The sequence below is a fragment of the Pan troglodytes genome, chromosome 12, assembly GCF_028858775.2.
Source record: "Pan troglodytes isolate AG18354 chromosome 12, NHGRI_mPanTro3-v2.0_pri, whole genome shotgun sequence".
Taxonomy (NCBI): Eukaryota; Metazoa; Chordata; class Mammalia; order Primates; family Hominidae; genus Pan; species Pan troglodytes.
In genome coordinates this window covers 23552378-23568297 of record NC_072410.2, presented here as the reverse complement: position 1 = coordinate 23568297, position 15920 = coordinate 23552378, and the positions used below count along the sequence as shown (strand labels likewise).

Genomic DNA, 15920 nt, shown 5'->3' with positions numbered 1-15920 from the left:
CACTGCCAGAGCTTATTAAAAGATGAAAAGGTGTGTAATTTGCTTTATAAAGCCAGCATAATTTCTTTTCTTTCTTTTTTTTTTTTTTTTTTTTTTTGAGACAGAGTTTCACTCTTGTCACCTAGGCTGGAGTGCAATGGTGCTTTCTCAGCTCACTGCAACGTTCACCTCCTGGGTTCAAGCGATTTTCCTGTCTCAGCCTCCCAAGTAGCTGGGATTACAGGTGCCTGCCACCATGCCTGGCTACTTTGTTTTTGTTGTTTCTTTGTTGTTTTTGTTTTGTTTTGTTTAGTAGAGATGGGGTTTCACCATGTTGGCCAGGCTGGTCTTGAACTCCTGACCTCAGGAGATCCACCCACCTCAGCCTCCCAAAGTGCTGGGATTACAGGTGTGAGTCACCACACCTGGCAAGCCAGCATAATTTCTACAGGACAGAGTTAGTAAATGTAAAGATTCATTCGTAATTTCATTTGCAAATATAAATGAAAATTACAAATAAAATTAGATAAATGAAGCACATTAACAAATATAAGTACACTGTATACTCAGGAATTCAAAGATGGCTTAATATCAGGAAATGTATCAATATGCTTCATCATACCAAAAAGTCAAAGAAGAAAAATCATATAATCATCTTAATATATGCCGAAGACTCCTATGACAAAATTCAATACAAATTTTCAAAATTTAAAGCTTTTAGTCAACTAAGCCTAGAAGATCATTTAATTTAAAACAATTTAAATGTAAAATAATTAAAATTTTTAAAGAAAATAAAAACAGCCAACATCATAGCTAAGAGTAAAACCATAGAGATGTCCCCTCTCATTCCTATTAAGCAAAATTTTAGACAGTCTAAAAATTAGACAGAAAAAAGAAACAAACACCACAAATAATGGAAAGAAAAAGACAAGTTTATTACTATTTCCGGTTATGATTGTCTATATAAACAAAATAAATCTGCCAATAAAATAAAATAAACAGCAGTTGACAAGTTAAAATAAAAGTAGAAAAACCAGGATTTCATCAGCCTGGAAGTAACTATGAGAAAAAAAAATGGAAAAAAACATTCCCAATAGCAACAACAAAACAATTTCTGAGAAGAAATTTTAAAGAAACTTAAGCCAGGATCTATGTGAAAAAGTACTGTTATATTAAGAGATATTAGAGAAATATTGTATTAAGAGATAGTACCTGTTTCTAGAGAGGCATAAAATTGTAAGTTAGCATAAATTCAAAACAATTAAAATCAAAATACCAATAGAAACTTAAGACACTAATGAATGAACAAAAAGAGTCAAGAAAGTGTAGACAAAAGTATAACGATAAAGGTGGCTGGTATTGTCAGATGTTAAAATACATTATAAAATAAAAATAGTCTGTGTTTATGCCTATATTCCAGGATTGGGGATGACTTCTTTGTGCTTTTTGCATTTTCAAGTTTTTTTTCAAGTATTTATGAGCAGAGAAATCTTTAAAAATGTAATACCACTAAGTCTTTCTCCAGCTGTGCCTGTTCAAGGCTCCCACACCCTTCCCTCTCTCCTCGTTCTTGAGTTCTTCACCCCAACCTCCACCTTCTAGTCCCCCCTTCATTCTTGACTTCATGTTTTGAGAAATTGAAGTCTTTGTGGGGCTCTGAACACTTCTCATGATTTTATGCTTCTTCTTCGTGTGAGACAAGGTCTTCGGCCACATCCACCTCCACCCCATCCACCGTTTCCAGCCGACATTCCTTTATGTGGGGATCACATTCTCCAGAAAGTTCTCTCTGACCTCCCATGCCCCATTTCCCTTGCCCTTCCTACACAATATGAAAATTAAACATAATAAAATTGATTCAAGAAAAAGAAACTTTGGTTGAAGGTGATATTTCGCTGTGGAAGGAGGGTATCTTTTATTGCCTTATGTTGAAATCTTTTCTACTTATTTCTTAATTGAGTTATTTTCAAGATTCATGTCTTACTTATGTTTGAAACCTTAGACTTCAAACCAGTTTATTGATCTCAACTCAAAAATACTTTTTAAACACAATTTGGATATATTACTAGGGATGTTTATAAGCTTATTCTTCAGTCAGATTTCAATAATCTGTTTGAAAATTGGCATAAAGAAATTGAAAGCCCAGAGATTTTAAAAAGCATTTATAAGTAGAGTCTCTATTGAGATATGCAGAGCAGAAAGGGTGCCCTCAAGTGGCTTACACTAAATTTTATTGTTCAAAATATTCTAGAATGTTACCCTTTGTGGCCCCTGTCTGTTTTACTTAAATCTATTATAGCATCAGTGATCTAAATATTTTTCTGAGCTTTTAGACCTTCAACGGTTTCTTTTTGAACTTCCACAATGGGTTCTTATGATTCTTCTTTATCTCCTACGATATTTTCTGATTAGTTTTATTTTCCCCCATTTTAAAAGGAAGGGTTTATTAGTGAACTCAGCAGTTACAAGCCAAGGGGGTGAAAAAGTCAACTCTCTATTCAAGAGCAACTAGGAGTAAACAAACTTGCCCTTTTACCTGTGAATTCACACCTGGTCATGGTGGTGAGGAGGTGAGCAAATTGGGGCTTCCTGGCCATAGAAACAAGTGTGTATTATCAGCAGAATTTTTGTGTGTTTCTGCAGCCTGTACTGTATGTCTTATCTTAGGCAGCAATGTCAAACCAAGCAAAAAAGGAAAACTTGGTCATACTCTGATAGTTCTAGCACATGGTTCCAGCTAAAAGAAAAGGCAAAATCTTAGAGCTGTCCCAGGTCATTGCCCTAAGCTCCCCTCCTTAGAACAACCAGAGCAAAACGCAACCCACCAAGTCACACCATGTTCAGAAATTGAGTCATTATGGAAAAGGCATTGTTGCATAATGACTTATCTAATTCATCTATGTTGATTTAAGCAGTCTTTAAATCAGGCCTTTTAAAAAGAGAAAAAGAAAGAGATCTCTCTTTATTTGGGCATGTCAGGTATGAAAAGGAAATTTTCTAAGCATCCCAAACTCCCCAAATGGAACCAGGACGGGCTGTGCTCACAATCTGGGCAACCTTCTTCAGGACAGAGAAAGGTGGAGAGGTCTTTGATGACAATATGCCCGCTTAACCCAAAGCATGGCTGTGCTTAGCCCCCATTTGTGTGGTTGCTTGGCTTGTTCTTGTGTTTTGAAGCACCATCGGAACAACCCAAGTGTACCAGTGACAGCCCCAGTCCCTTCCTGGGTGTGCCCTTCCTCTCTAGCACCAGCCAATCGCCTGAAGAGACCCACTGATAGCCCATCTGCTCCACACTGCCTCATTAGGGATCAGCCCTCACTCTTTCACTTATTCCTAAAGCCTGTGTGTCTAGGAGTGGGGAGAAGTGATGGAGTAGTAGAGGATTATGACATTTATTGGTTCAAATTTAATTCCACTTTCATAACTATAGAAAGCATTTGTCTGGCTAGGTTATGCCAAGTAGATACATTAAAAGTTGTTTCTCGGCCAACAAACACATGAAAAAATGCTCAACATCACTCGTCATCAGAGATATGCCAATTAAAACCACAATGATATCATCTTGCACCAGTCAGAATGGCTGTTAATAAAAAGTCAAAAAAACAACGCAAGGACACAGAGAAAAAGGAACGCTTATACACTGTTGGTGGGGATGTAAATTAGTTCAACTTCTATGGAAAACAGTGTGGAGATTTCTCAATTAACTAAAAATAGAACTACCATTTGACCCAGCAATCCTACTATTGGGAATCTACCCAAAGGAAATGAAATCATTACATTAAAAAAGACACTTGTACTCAGATGTTTACTGCAGCACTATTCACAATAGCAAAATCATGGAACCAACCTAAATGTCCAGCCACAGTTGATTGGATAAAGAAAATATGGTAAGGAATACTATATAGCCATAAAAAAGAATGAAATCATGTCCGTTGAAGCAACATCATGGAGCTGGAGGCCATCATACTAAGTAAAATAACTCAGAAACAGAAAGTACAATACTGCATGTTCTCACTTAAAAGTGAGAGCTAAACAATGAGTACATATGAACATAAAGATGGAAGTAACAGACATTGGGGACTCCAAAATGGAGGAGGGTGGGATGGTAGTGAGGGATAAAAAATACCTATTGGGTACAATGTTCATATTTTGGTGATGGGTACCCTAGAAGCCAAATCCTCACCATTATGCAATATATCCATGTAACAAACATGCACATGTACCCAGGAATCTAAAATGAAATAAAATAAATATTTAAAGATTTTTAAAAAGTATTTTAAAGAGTAAAGCTTCAAACCAAGGAACACGGGGACCAAGGGTAAGCTAGGAAACGCCCAGGTCTGCTCTGACGCGCCCCCTGCAGGAGCCCGTCCAGACATGCAGGAGAGGCAAGGCCGCTGGTGCGCGCTTGGGGCATTTTGCCTTCCCTCCTACCTGCCCTCTCCTGACCCAAGTTCTAGCCCCACCTGCTTTGTCACCCACCGCCAGCCTATGGAGGTTCCCTCTCTGGTCCTTCCTGTCCCATGGGTAAAATGGACCTAGCATGTCTAATTGCGCATGTTCCCGCAGTGATGTGAAGGACTGAAGGGCTTTGAACGCTGCGCTGTCTTAAGGGAAGGCGCCTGGGGCACTGACTTCGTCCCCTTTTCCCAGATCCTGCTCAGAGCCGCTCCCCCAGGCCCCCGGCCTCTAACTGTATCCTAGCCCTCTGATCAGCCTTTGCCTACTGAGGGCAAAACTACAGGGTACAATAGGGGTTGCTATGTCCCCCCATTTCCTCTGTCTTCCATTTCCCCGTTCGCTCCTAAACCCTGAGATGGGGCCCTGTGCCAACTCGCGAGGGGCTCCCGGCTTCACGGGGGGCGCAGGTCACAAAGCACGTTCCGCCCTGGAACGCCCTGAGGAGATAAAAGCCGCGCAGGCCCCGCGCTCGCCGCGCACTCCGACCGTTCCGACGAGGGAGCGCTGCACTCGCTGAAAATGACTCGAAAGCTGCCCCGCCTTTCCGCCTCCCAACCCTGGCGCCCGCTCGGCGCCACCCTGCAGCGCCCTGGCGGTCGGCTCTTCTTTCCTCCCATCCGTCCCCCGTTTCTGGACCCGCAGACTACGCTCCTGTTCCATCCCACCTACTCGTCCTTCTGCCCCATCTGCTACCCGTCTCTGAACCAATTCGTCCCCGTCCACTACCCCGTCGTGGGCATCGCCCTGCCGAGCTCTTCCTGCCTGAATCTTCATAAGCGCTGCATCTGCCGCCCGCATGTCCGTTGGGGCCCCAACTTCCACTACGTCCCTCCCTATCCCCCCACGCCCCCGCCCAGCCCCTGCTTTTAGAGCCTGCCTGCAGCCCGCCCCCACCCAGCCACCCACGCGGCCCTGACGATCCACGACCCCACGGAGGGGCCCCTGCAGGTGCCGTGCTCGGGCAACGAAGGAGCGGACCCTGGGGTCCCCGCGGCCTGGCTGTGGACACGGGGACGCAGGACCACGGACACCCACCCTCGGCCTCCGCTGCCTGCTCAGCCAGCCGGGCCAGCCTCTGCATTTGGCAATGGCTTCCCCGTGGGCCTTGGTCTGGAACCACGGAGCAAACTACAGGCCCGAGACAGAGAAGGGAGAGCACGAGGAAGCGGCGCCTCTGCTCGCTGGGAGAGAAACGACTGGCCAAGGTGAGGCCTAACCACATGCCATGACCTCCGGGTCTGTCCCGTGACAGGGAGCCCTTTCCTGGAGGTGTCCACGGGCGGTTGGGGTAAGGGCTGGGTCGCCAGGAGCTGGGGCTGTGGGAGTGCTGTAGCCTGGAGACCGTGTGGGACACCGTTGCCTGGAGAAGGCAGAAGCCCGGGGCCAGGGAGAGAGGCACAAGGGAGCAGAGAGCGCATCGAACCCGATGGAGCAATGCCAAGGCCATGGCGGGACACCCCAGGGAGAAGGTGATCCAGGATGAGGTCCGTCAGAACCAGATCTTGCAGGAGCTGTACCTCAAAGGGCTACCAGCCCAGAACGTCTATGCGCGGTATCACGTGAACCCCTCCACGAGGTCCACAGATCACCAGGAAGCCCATGTCTTGGCATGGTAACCTGGAGGAGCCTGGAGACGCCAGGTTTCCGAATCTCATTCACCACGCTGCCCAGGGACCAAGGAAGAGGGACCCAGACACAGACCGAAAACCAGGAAAGTGCATGGGACTCAGGGCCCTCCCTCAACCCAGAATGCCCAGATCGCAGGCTGAACCACTGCAGGGTCTGCAATGACATCGCTCTCTACAAGGCTCAGATGTGGAGCCTGGGAGGAGATGATGGCCACCAGTGGCATCCCAGCAGTGGACTGAGGCGCCGGATTTCATGCCCTAAGTGTGCACTGCCCCCAAAAATAAATTTTTCATGTTACTTTTGAGCCATTGTATAATTTATACCCAAACACGCTTATGATAGGAACCCCAAACCTAGTATGGCTTTTTAATCTCTTTTCCAAGGAGAGAAACTTACATGATTTCATAGAAAAATTCACATTGCTACGGTGATATCAATCAGAAAGAAGTCTGCTGGAAAAGACTAACATATTGAGGCTTGTATTTGTTAGGATTATTTCCATTGTGAGAAACAGAAACCAAATTTAAGCAGAAATGAGAAATAGTTAACTCCTAAACTTCAGAGTTCCAAGGAATTCAGGCATGACAGGATCCAGGGACTCAAACAATGTCACAGATCTCTCTTGGTCTCTCTTTCCTTCTCTGATTCTGCTTATCTCTTGACTCTTCACTTTTGACATGATTCATTCTTGACGCTAACAAAATCTATCCTTGTGGAAGGAAAGACTGCTACCAGCAAAGCTATACCCACATTTCAGAGACAGAGTAGGAGAGGGAGCAAGAGAGAGACAATTTTTCCCACCTAATCCAGCTGAAAAGAATCTCCGAGGATTTAGGTTCATCTATCCTGTGTTGCAAAGCTGCCTACAAACTGTGCAAGCTGTATCATGTTAGGGTTGACCAAGCCTGGGCATGGACTCACAGGAGCCAAATGCACACAGGAAGCTTCCTAGTGGAATCAAAGGAAGGGTGAGAAAATGTACTGCTCATACCCAAAGTGTAGTCTATTACAAACTTACACATTCTCCGGGAATAAACTATAGAGTAGGAGGGAAACTATCACTTAGGGGCACTATGGCTTATTGAATTTTGGAGTCAGCCAGCCCTGGGTTCAAATACTATGGAGTACTAGGGAAAGCGATCAAAACTCTCTAAAGCCTGATATATAGGCATGTGCAAAATATACCTCAGAAGGTTCTTGTAAAGGCTTGTACAGCCACTGCCTGGCACATACTAAATGCTCAACAAAACATGAATCCCTATAGTGGTCAGCAGCACCATTTCATGATGCCGAGTGTAGTTTGCTGTGACTTGTTTATATGTTTAGACAAAACACCTGCATTCATTCAACGTTGTCCTTCCTTGTCCTTTTGTCCAAAGAACATTGTAACATCATCCCCAGAGTGGTGCCCACTTATGCCTTCTTCCCACAGCAGCCCGCACTAAATGTCAATTCTGTACTCCTTTCCTATAACAAAGCTTCCATTTTGTCTCCTTTCTATCTCAGCCGTCAAATTGAAATGCAATCAAATAAATGTACCCTTGCAAGTGTGTGAATGAAGCTGTTGGAGACATTAATAAAATACTCTTGCTGATTGCATACATTAACTATTTTAAAATTTTAATTCTAGAAATGTATGTAGTAGTAGACTGGTCTCCCCCAGAGATGTTTTAGAGCAACACAACTTTCCAGCATCTCTAAAATGTTACTGGGTAGGTAACTGCCTATATAGAAAGCCAGGTCTAACTGAGACACAGCATCAAGCAATAGGCATCAATTTTATTACTGTTGTCAATAATAAAAGTCTGTTATTGTCATTCAAGCCAATAGCAGGCTTTTATTTGGGACATAGAATCAATGGCCTTTGATGTTTCAGATATAAGCTGTTTCCAAAAGCTTGAGCCCAGAATAAGGTAACAAAAGCATCCTACATTAAAGCTGGAAGTGAATAAGACTATGATAAACTCACAAGTAACCTTGTGAGACAATCTTAGATTCTGTTTTGTATGTTATATTTTGCTACATATAACTAATATAAATATTGTGCATATTATTCTGAAACTTTTTATCAACATGGCTTGAAGTTTACCCATGTTCATACATGTATCTGAAGTTCATTCTTTTTAAACTGCACATAATAGTGGATTTGGGGGATGTACACAGCTTCTCTGTACTCCTATCCACGGACATATTTAGTCTGCTTCCAAAATTCCACAGTTACAAATAACACATCAATAAATATTCTTATGCACATGCCCTTATTTGCATGAATAAGAGCTTCTTTAGGCTATGTGCCTAGAACAGCTATGAGCATTATGGCTAAATGCTCTCTCCACAGTGATTCTACCAGTGAGCAGTAAGTTCAACAGAGAAGCATCCCTACTGCCCCATGACCTCACCAACATTGCCAGGCCCTTTAAACTTTGCTAATCTGCAAGATATAAAGCAGTAACTATTGTGTAATGACATGTCCCTTATTATTAGTGAGGTTGGGCTCTCCTATGGGTCTTGATTATTTGGTGTCCTGTGGCTTTGAATTTCCTGTTTATATTGTTTGTCCATTTTTCTATTGTCTTTTTTCTTTGGTTTTCAGAAGTTCTTTTAGAAAATGTGGTGTCAGATGCCACACAGTATCTTTCCTCTTGTTCAAGATCTTCAGCAGAGGCTGAGGCTGAAGACAGAACATGCTGAGCACCAGCCACAAGCCCACTGAGAGGGACGTTCCCTAGGAACTGGCCCCACCCACACCCCCACCCCAATGAGCAACCACTCCACATATGAGGAGAGCTCACAGGTCGTCTTTGGGCCTTTGTGTTTGGTTCATGAAAAGAGCTTATTTCTTCCTCACTCTACCAGGGTGAGGGGAGATCCCCAAGATAATTATTCCAAAACTTTGAGTGCCATCAATAAAGTGGGACTGGATTTTGATTCCTGCTGTGCACCTGATTAGCTGGTAGATTCACTGTACTGTCTGTCCCTGAGTCCCTGAACTAGAGAAAAGTAGACTTGAGAAGAGGTGGTGTGGTGAGGCCCTGCCCAATGGAGTGGGCCATGAATGCCTGCTCCCCTCAAAGTTGGGCACATGCCACCAGAGGTTCTGATTCCTAAGAAGTAGGGAAATGGAGCCCCAGCGCACCTGCAGACCTGAAGGTAGACCGTGGTGGGAAACTGAGCTAGAAGCTCCAGGCACAAAGCAGCACAGGCCCCACAGGTGTGCGTGTGAGGCCACCCACTGCATGGCAGCCTGAAAGCACAGCTGGGTCCCTCCAAAACCCACCTTTGCCAGGGTCTCTCCTCAGATGTGAGCCCCTTGTAGGACATGAAGGTGTCACCATCCATCCACTTGATGCCCTTGGGCAATGAGCAGGGATGGCAGTTGTGGTACCCCAGGCAGAGCCATCATATGTAGTCAAAGATGTAGACATGGTTTTTTCCCTCATCTCTCACTGCTCCAAATGAGGTGGGAGAGATGGAGGAAGAGGACAGGTGTGTGACAGCAGCCCATCACCACCTTTATTCCACCCACTAGTCTCAGCTCCCATATCCCATGAGCAGAGTAGAGGAAAAGAAAAGCTTGGAATCAAATGATTAAAGTTTTAACATGAACCAGAGCTGAATCTGATAAACCCCAAATGACTCTTCAAAGCACCAGAAGTGACTGCAAAACTATGAAACCTAGCAGAAATAACTGAAGGGAGCTTCTACCTAATGGAAAAAAAGGGCTTGACTTTGGGGAAAAAAATCATGTTTCTACCATGCTGCCTTGAACTCAATTACCTGGCTACACCTCTCTTCCACCTGCCACAACAGTCTATGGGGCTGTTGTGATTATAAAGTGAGATTTCATTTGACACTCTTCCCACCTTGATGGCACATCTCTAGAAAAGCCTACCCCAAAATGTTCACCCATCCAATCCTGAAGCCTAGGGCTGAGTGTTGTGTCTTTAATTCATTCATTCCTCTGTGTTTCTGAGGCAAGAAGGAGGCATGTAGAATCCGGGCTCTAGTCAGCTCTCTGCATGCATTTTTATTGCTTTCTGACAAATCAAGGTTGCATGTTCTTTTTAGAATCCCTTTAGGAAGTGAAGGAAAAACACCAGGGCGCTCCCTGCGGGACACGTGGGGCAATCGCTGGAGCCCTCACTTGGGTTTGGGACTTAACGCTGCTCATCTGCCTGGGTTGTAAGGTCCCTTCTTTGTCACTGAGGTCAGACTACCAGATACCTCCCTGGAACATCCACAGGGTTCGTGTTGTGGTGGACAGACCCTCAGGGGCAGACAGAGTGAGGCGAGGACGAGCCCTGAAGACAGGCCGTTCTTTCCCAGGCCGCTCCGTCCTCAGCAAAGCAGGACCGACCCTCCCTCCACCCCGCGCCACCGCCCCCGCCACCCCTCCCCACGGGCCAGCGGGACCTCCAAGCATGATCTCAGTACTTATTTCAGGCTGGTTTCACCCGATGACAATTTCCCTGAGTACCAAGGGAAAACCACTATAGATTATTTATTCTAAATAAGCCAAAACAACGTCCCAAATGGACATACCTGGTGGAGGTTTTAGCCATGGGTTTAATTGAAACCAGACAGCTCGGAGGAGAGCACGGCTCTGTTTCAAGTTCCCAGATGGCTCCTGGCCGCAATGCTTTCCCACACTCAGGCCTGATGTGGTGTGGAGCCGGGCCATCACCTGGCCCCTAGGTCAGAAACAGGTGCCGGAGCTGTTGCCTCTTCCTCAGGTGGGGGCTGGGGGTGTCACAGTCAGGTCAGCCACAACCCCTTGTGACTAGTGTTGCATTTTTTAAAAAGAAAGAGAAAAAGAGAGTCTCTCATCAAATGGCTTTCTTCCATGATTTTCCTCCTGCTCTCTCTCTGCATCTCCTCACTCCCCTACCCCCAGCCATCTTCCCACCCCTTCCTTGTGGCTGTCTCCTCCATCTATTAGATCATGCATGCCATCAGGGCAGAGAAATGCCTCTATGCTCACCTCTGTATCCATATAGGAGGCCCATGTGTTCAATGAGTGGCAGAAGGTGACAACAAAACTACAAAAGGCCAGTTTGGGACTTTTGTAATAGCATGGCTAAATGACTACCTGAGTTCTCCCATTTCCCCCTAAAGTGGCTACCATGCACCTTTGGCTTGGAAGGTAGACAGGTGGCATGGAGGGAAGTACAAGATTGGTCCTTTGAGATCCCTGAATGCTCTTTCACAGAGGCGAGGTTTCCAGGAAACCAAACAAAGCCCATCTTTTGGTCTCATACCCTAGAGAGGTGGAACAGGCACCCTCCTAACACTAGGTTGCCCACTGGTCTCTTGGGAGCTGCCTTGAACAGGGCCTGAAGGGACACCCGGTGCTCAACACCGAAACAGAAATCTGCCACTGTTTGATATTTGTCCTTCAAACCCCTAGGTTGGATTATAGATACAAATAAAATTAGGCCAAATGGTCCTTACCTTGCTTGGAAGCCATACAACAGATACGCAAATTAACTTGGGCAGGAGAGACCCGAGCAAATCTCACCACTGCTGTTGCGTCCGAGTTCCCATCATTCATTCACTGGGCCAAGCTCTGTGGAAGGTCTAGGGTGCCAGCAGTGTTCTGAGGGTCCTCAATTCCAGAGAAGGCCACGGCTGTACCTTCCAAAGCATTTATTTATTGGCCATGGTAAGAGCTGAGAGATAAAGACCCTTAATTTTCACACAGAATAAAATAGAGCCTACCTATTACTCATTCAATCAGAAAAGCTTTGTGGGCATTCTGACACCTGACTGATGTTGCTTGAAACAGAAAAGTTGGAAAACTGGAAAGAGAATTGATTTTCAAGCATGGGGGCTGGGAGTAAATGTCCTACCATTGCCCACCCACCTGCCCCCAATCAAGTACTTGGCTTTCTTACTTCAATGAGCAGATAATTGATTGCCTACAAGAAGACCTACAGGCTTCTCAAGATTCCAAGCATCCCCTTTAGAAATGTCTCTAGAGCCTGGTGTGGTGGCTCATGCCTGTAATCCTAGGACTTTGGGAGGCCAAGGTGGGCAGATCACCTGAGGTCAGGAGTTTGAGACCAGTCTGGCAAACATGGTGAAACCCCCGTCTCTACTAAAAATACAAAAATTAGTCGAGTGTGGTGGCATGCACCTGTAGTCCCAGCTACCTGGGAGGCTGCGGCAGTAGAATCACTTGAACCCAGGAGGTGGAGGTTGCAGTGAGCCGAGATTATGCCACGGCACTCCAGCCTGAGTGACAGAGCGAGACTCCATCTCAAAAAAAAAAAAAAAAAAAAAAAAAAAAAGTCTCGAGAGTATCTGTGCCCTGTCAACTGTGATATGTGAAATGAAATCAGAGAGAGTGACATGAAAGCAGGGTCGGGAATAGCCCAACATCCCAAGCTTTCTCTTCGTTTTAGGGGACTTCAGCCTCCTCACAGGAAAGCAGCTCTCCACTGCAGCCTGCTGACCTCAAGCCCCTGCTTCCTCCAACCTCTTTCTCTCTGGGACCACACACATGGGAATCATAAACAAAAGACCCTGAGACTCAGTATAGGCTTTTTTTGTTATTTTGCCTTGGTTGGGGCTGGGAAAAGAGATAACACCAGTCAGGTCTTATGGTTGCTTCTGTTTTTAATTAACCTGCTCTACTAGAGTAGGTACTGGGAAAGGCCAGATGGTTCTCCCCTTTTGTTAGGAGCTCTGAGCTTTCTCCACCCCTGTGTTATGGCCTGTTAAGCTTTTAGGATCCATCCAACTGGATGGAAGCAATGGCACCATCCACCCCTAGGGAGGCCTGCTTGAGAACGTGCCCTACTGAGAATCACCAGCAGCAGAGAAGGTACAATGGATAAACATACAAGACAGGGGACTAGTGGGGCTGGGAATTGCACAGCCACACCTTGAAACAGAGAAGTGTATTACTAGGTCCTTCAAGACCAAAAACATCCCATCACAGCTTGTTGATCATTTCTTTTGGAATGCACAAAAAATATATAAAACAAGAAATTCCCCAGTGTTATTACCAAACTAGGAACTCAGGCTTGAGCCTGGGACACCTTAGAATAGGTTTTTCTTTCTGACATCTTCAGCCAGCATTGGTGGGAGTCACAACTGGTACAAGCTTTCCGGAGGGAAATTTGGAAGAATGCATCAAATGATCAGATATAAATAGATCTATTTAAAAGATAAATTCTTCTATTTCCAGTAATTTATCTAAGGCAAATGATCAGATGAATGCACTCTGTTTGTAAAAGTAACAAATAGAACAAACCTAAACATCCATGTGATGGTTCACCTTATATGTCAACTTGCCTGGGCTGAAGGATGCCCAGATTAAACATTATTTATGGACGTGTCTGTAAGGGTGTTTCCAGCGGAGATTAGCACAGGAATCAATGGACTCAGTAAGACAGTGAGCCTTCCCCAGAGCAGGTGGGCATCATCCAAATCCCTTGAAGGCCTGAATAGAACAAAAAGCAGAAGAAAGAGGAATTCTTCTCCACCCCTTTTCAAAATCTGCCTCACTCACTACTTGAGCTGAACCATCTCATCTTCTGCCTTCAGACCAGGATTTATATCATCAGCGCCACTGGTTCTCAGGGTGTTGGACTCCAACTAAAGAAATATTTCACTGGCCTTCCTGGGTCTCCAGCCCACAGAGAGTGGATTGTGGGCCTTCTCAGCCTCCATGATCATGGGAGACAGTTCTTAATTTTGTATATATATAAAAGTCATATTGATTCTGTTTCTCTAGAAAACCCTGACTAACGCAATTCATAAATCTAAGATTGGTATTGCAAGATCAAATCTATGTGAATATTCATATATACACCAAAAGGATAATGAATATTTTTATAACTTCCTGTTTTCATAAATTTACCCAACGAGCAAATAATCAGGGAGGAAAAAGCTGTTCATATTTTGAAAACAAAACAAAAATCTCCATCCCTAGTTTCATCCGGCTCTTCAGAATAGCCAGGATGTCTTATTTCACAGCAGACTTGCGTAAGTGTCTGAGGGTTGTGAGTTTCTTTGTTTTTAAAATTTTTTTTACTGCTGTATGTTTTCATGAATGAACTTCACTCATGGGCAGTCTTGTTTCACAAACTCATGTCCTCCACCACTCCCTGCACTGGATTATTTTGAAGTAAATCCGAGACATCATAGTATTTCATTCACAAATGTTTCAGTATGTCACCTCTAACACATAAGATGCTTTTAGAAACATAACAATGCTACCATTATCATGCCTAACAATTTAAAAGGAATGCTGTAACATCGTGAAATACCCAGCCAGTGATACACTTCCCTGGGGCCATGTCTAACAACTGTGTTACCCCTGGGTGGGTTATCTAATCTCTTACACACTTACTTTCTTCATTTTAAAATGGAGAGGATATAGGATAATTGACTGTTAATGAGATAATGTACTTAAAGAGCTTAGCTTAGGGTCTGGCACATGGCAAATGCCCCCCTACCTGGCAGCATCAGATCATTTGTGATGTTACACACATTTTCCGTTCACCGGGCTTTTGTACGAATTAATCCTTACTTTGTAAATGTCCTGTTCATATTCTCTGGCCCTTTTTGTAGTGGGCAATAAGGATACCAACATCGTATTATCCCTTTTTTACAGAGGAAGAAACTGGGGCACAGGGTTTTTGACTTGCACGAGGGATTTAGCTAGCATACTCCCTCAGCAAGTGGTTGAGTTGTGACTGGAGTCCAGGGGCCCGACGCCAGGGCCACCTCTCTGAAATCCCTATGACCGCAGTCCCCTCTTGCGAGCACACAGTAAACAGAGCCTGCTGATCCCCACTCACCACCCTTGGACAGACTGCGGCAGTCTCAGAAGCCCAAGAGTTAGGAACACATTCGAAAATGGCACTATCTCCACCTTCTCAGCAGCCAAAAAAGAAGAAAGATATCCTTGGCCTTAAGTTGGAGAGCCCCGAGAAGGTAATGTGTGCACCCCGGGATGCCCGCCCACCTGTAAGGCTCCATTCTGGCCGCCTAGGTAGGTTGCGGCAGCCTGAACGGGGCTCTGTGAGCTTCGGGCTGGACAGCGGTTCCTCAGCAGCCACTAGAGGGCGCAATGGCGCCGTAGGCAGGCACCGAAGTCCTTGTTTGCCGAGCTCAGGCGTGACCTTGTTTGTCCTGTGTCTCAAGAGAGGAAATGTTCATCTCTTTCTCAAGGTTCTTCACCCAGTGAGCTGCTTTCTTTTCCTCTTGATGTCATCCTTTTACACAGGCAGGAAATTATGTTCACTTCTACTATCCTGTGGTCATTTAAAACCACAAACAAAGCTGATTGACCAGGAAGTCAGATAATTAAAAGAGCCATAAATTCTTGATAAAGCCTTGTTGATTGAAGAAAGCAAAGTAGCCAAAGTATCGTGATTGACAGGGGGACCAGCAGCCTGAGAGGCTGAGCTCTCCAGATTGCAGTGGAAAGGCATAAGTTGGTTATTAAAACAAGTTGGCGAGCTGTGACCAGCATTTTGAAAAATTGAGCTAGACTTGAACAAAATAGAACAAATAACATAGAACAGAGCTTTTTCCATTCCGTGTGTGCATACTGAGTTGCTTACTAAATTATGTTTCTCATTGTACTTCAAAGTTTTAAAAATATGAAAGCCTTGACCGGGCTCGGTGGCTCATGCTTTTAATCCCAGCCTCGGTGACAAAAACGAAACTCTGTCTCAAAAAAAAAAAGGAGGAGAAGAAGAAATTTGGAGAAATGAGGCCATCAGAGAGGATGAGAGGACGAAAATATTCATCAGGACATAAAGCTTTGGTGGCTGTCAGACTGAGAAACAGTCCATCTACTAAGTGTGGGGAAAAAAAGCTATTGTGCATGA

At 44.8% G+C, this 15920-nt stretch overlaps 1 long non-coding RNA gene and 1 pseudogene across 1 annotated transcript; one reads left to right on the top strand and one right to left on the bottom strand.

Moving 5' to 3' along the window:
• The first annotated feature begins 5888 nt into the window (after positions 1–5888).
• Positions 5889–6376, top strand: LOC129143169 (cilia- and flagella-associated protein 144-like; annotated as a pseudogene).
• A 4238-nt stretch (positions 6377–10614) lies between these two features.
• On the bottom strand, positions 10615–13519 carry LOC134807798 (uncharacterized). The gene is made up of 3 exons (XR_010149069.1): positions 13331–13519; positions 11524–11741; positions 10615–10852 (listed from the first exon to the last, which is right to left on the bottom strand). It is a non-coding gene; the product is annotated as an uncharacterized LOC134807798 (long non-coding RNA).
• Between the last annotated feature and the right edge of the window lie 2401 nt (positions 13520–15920).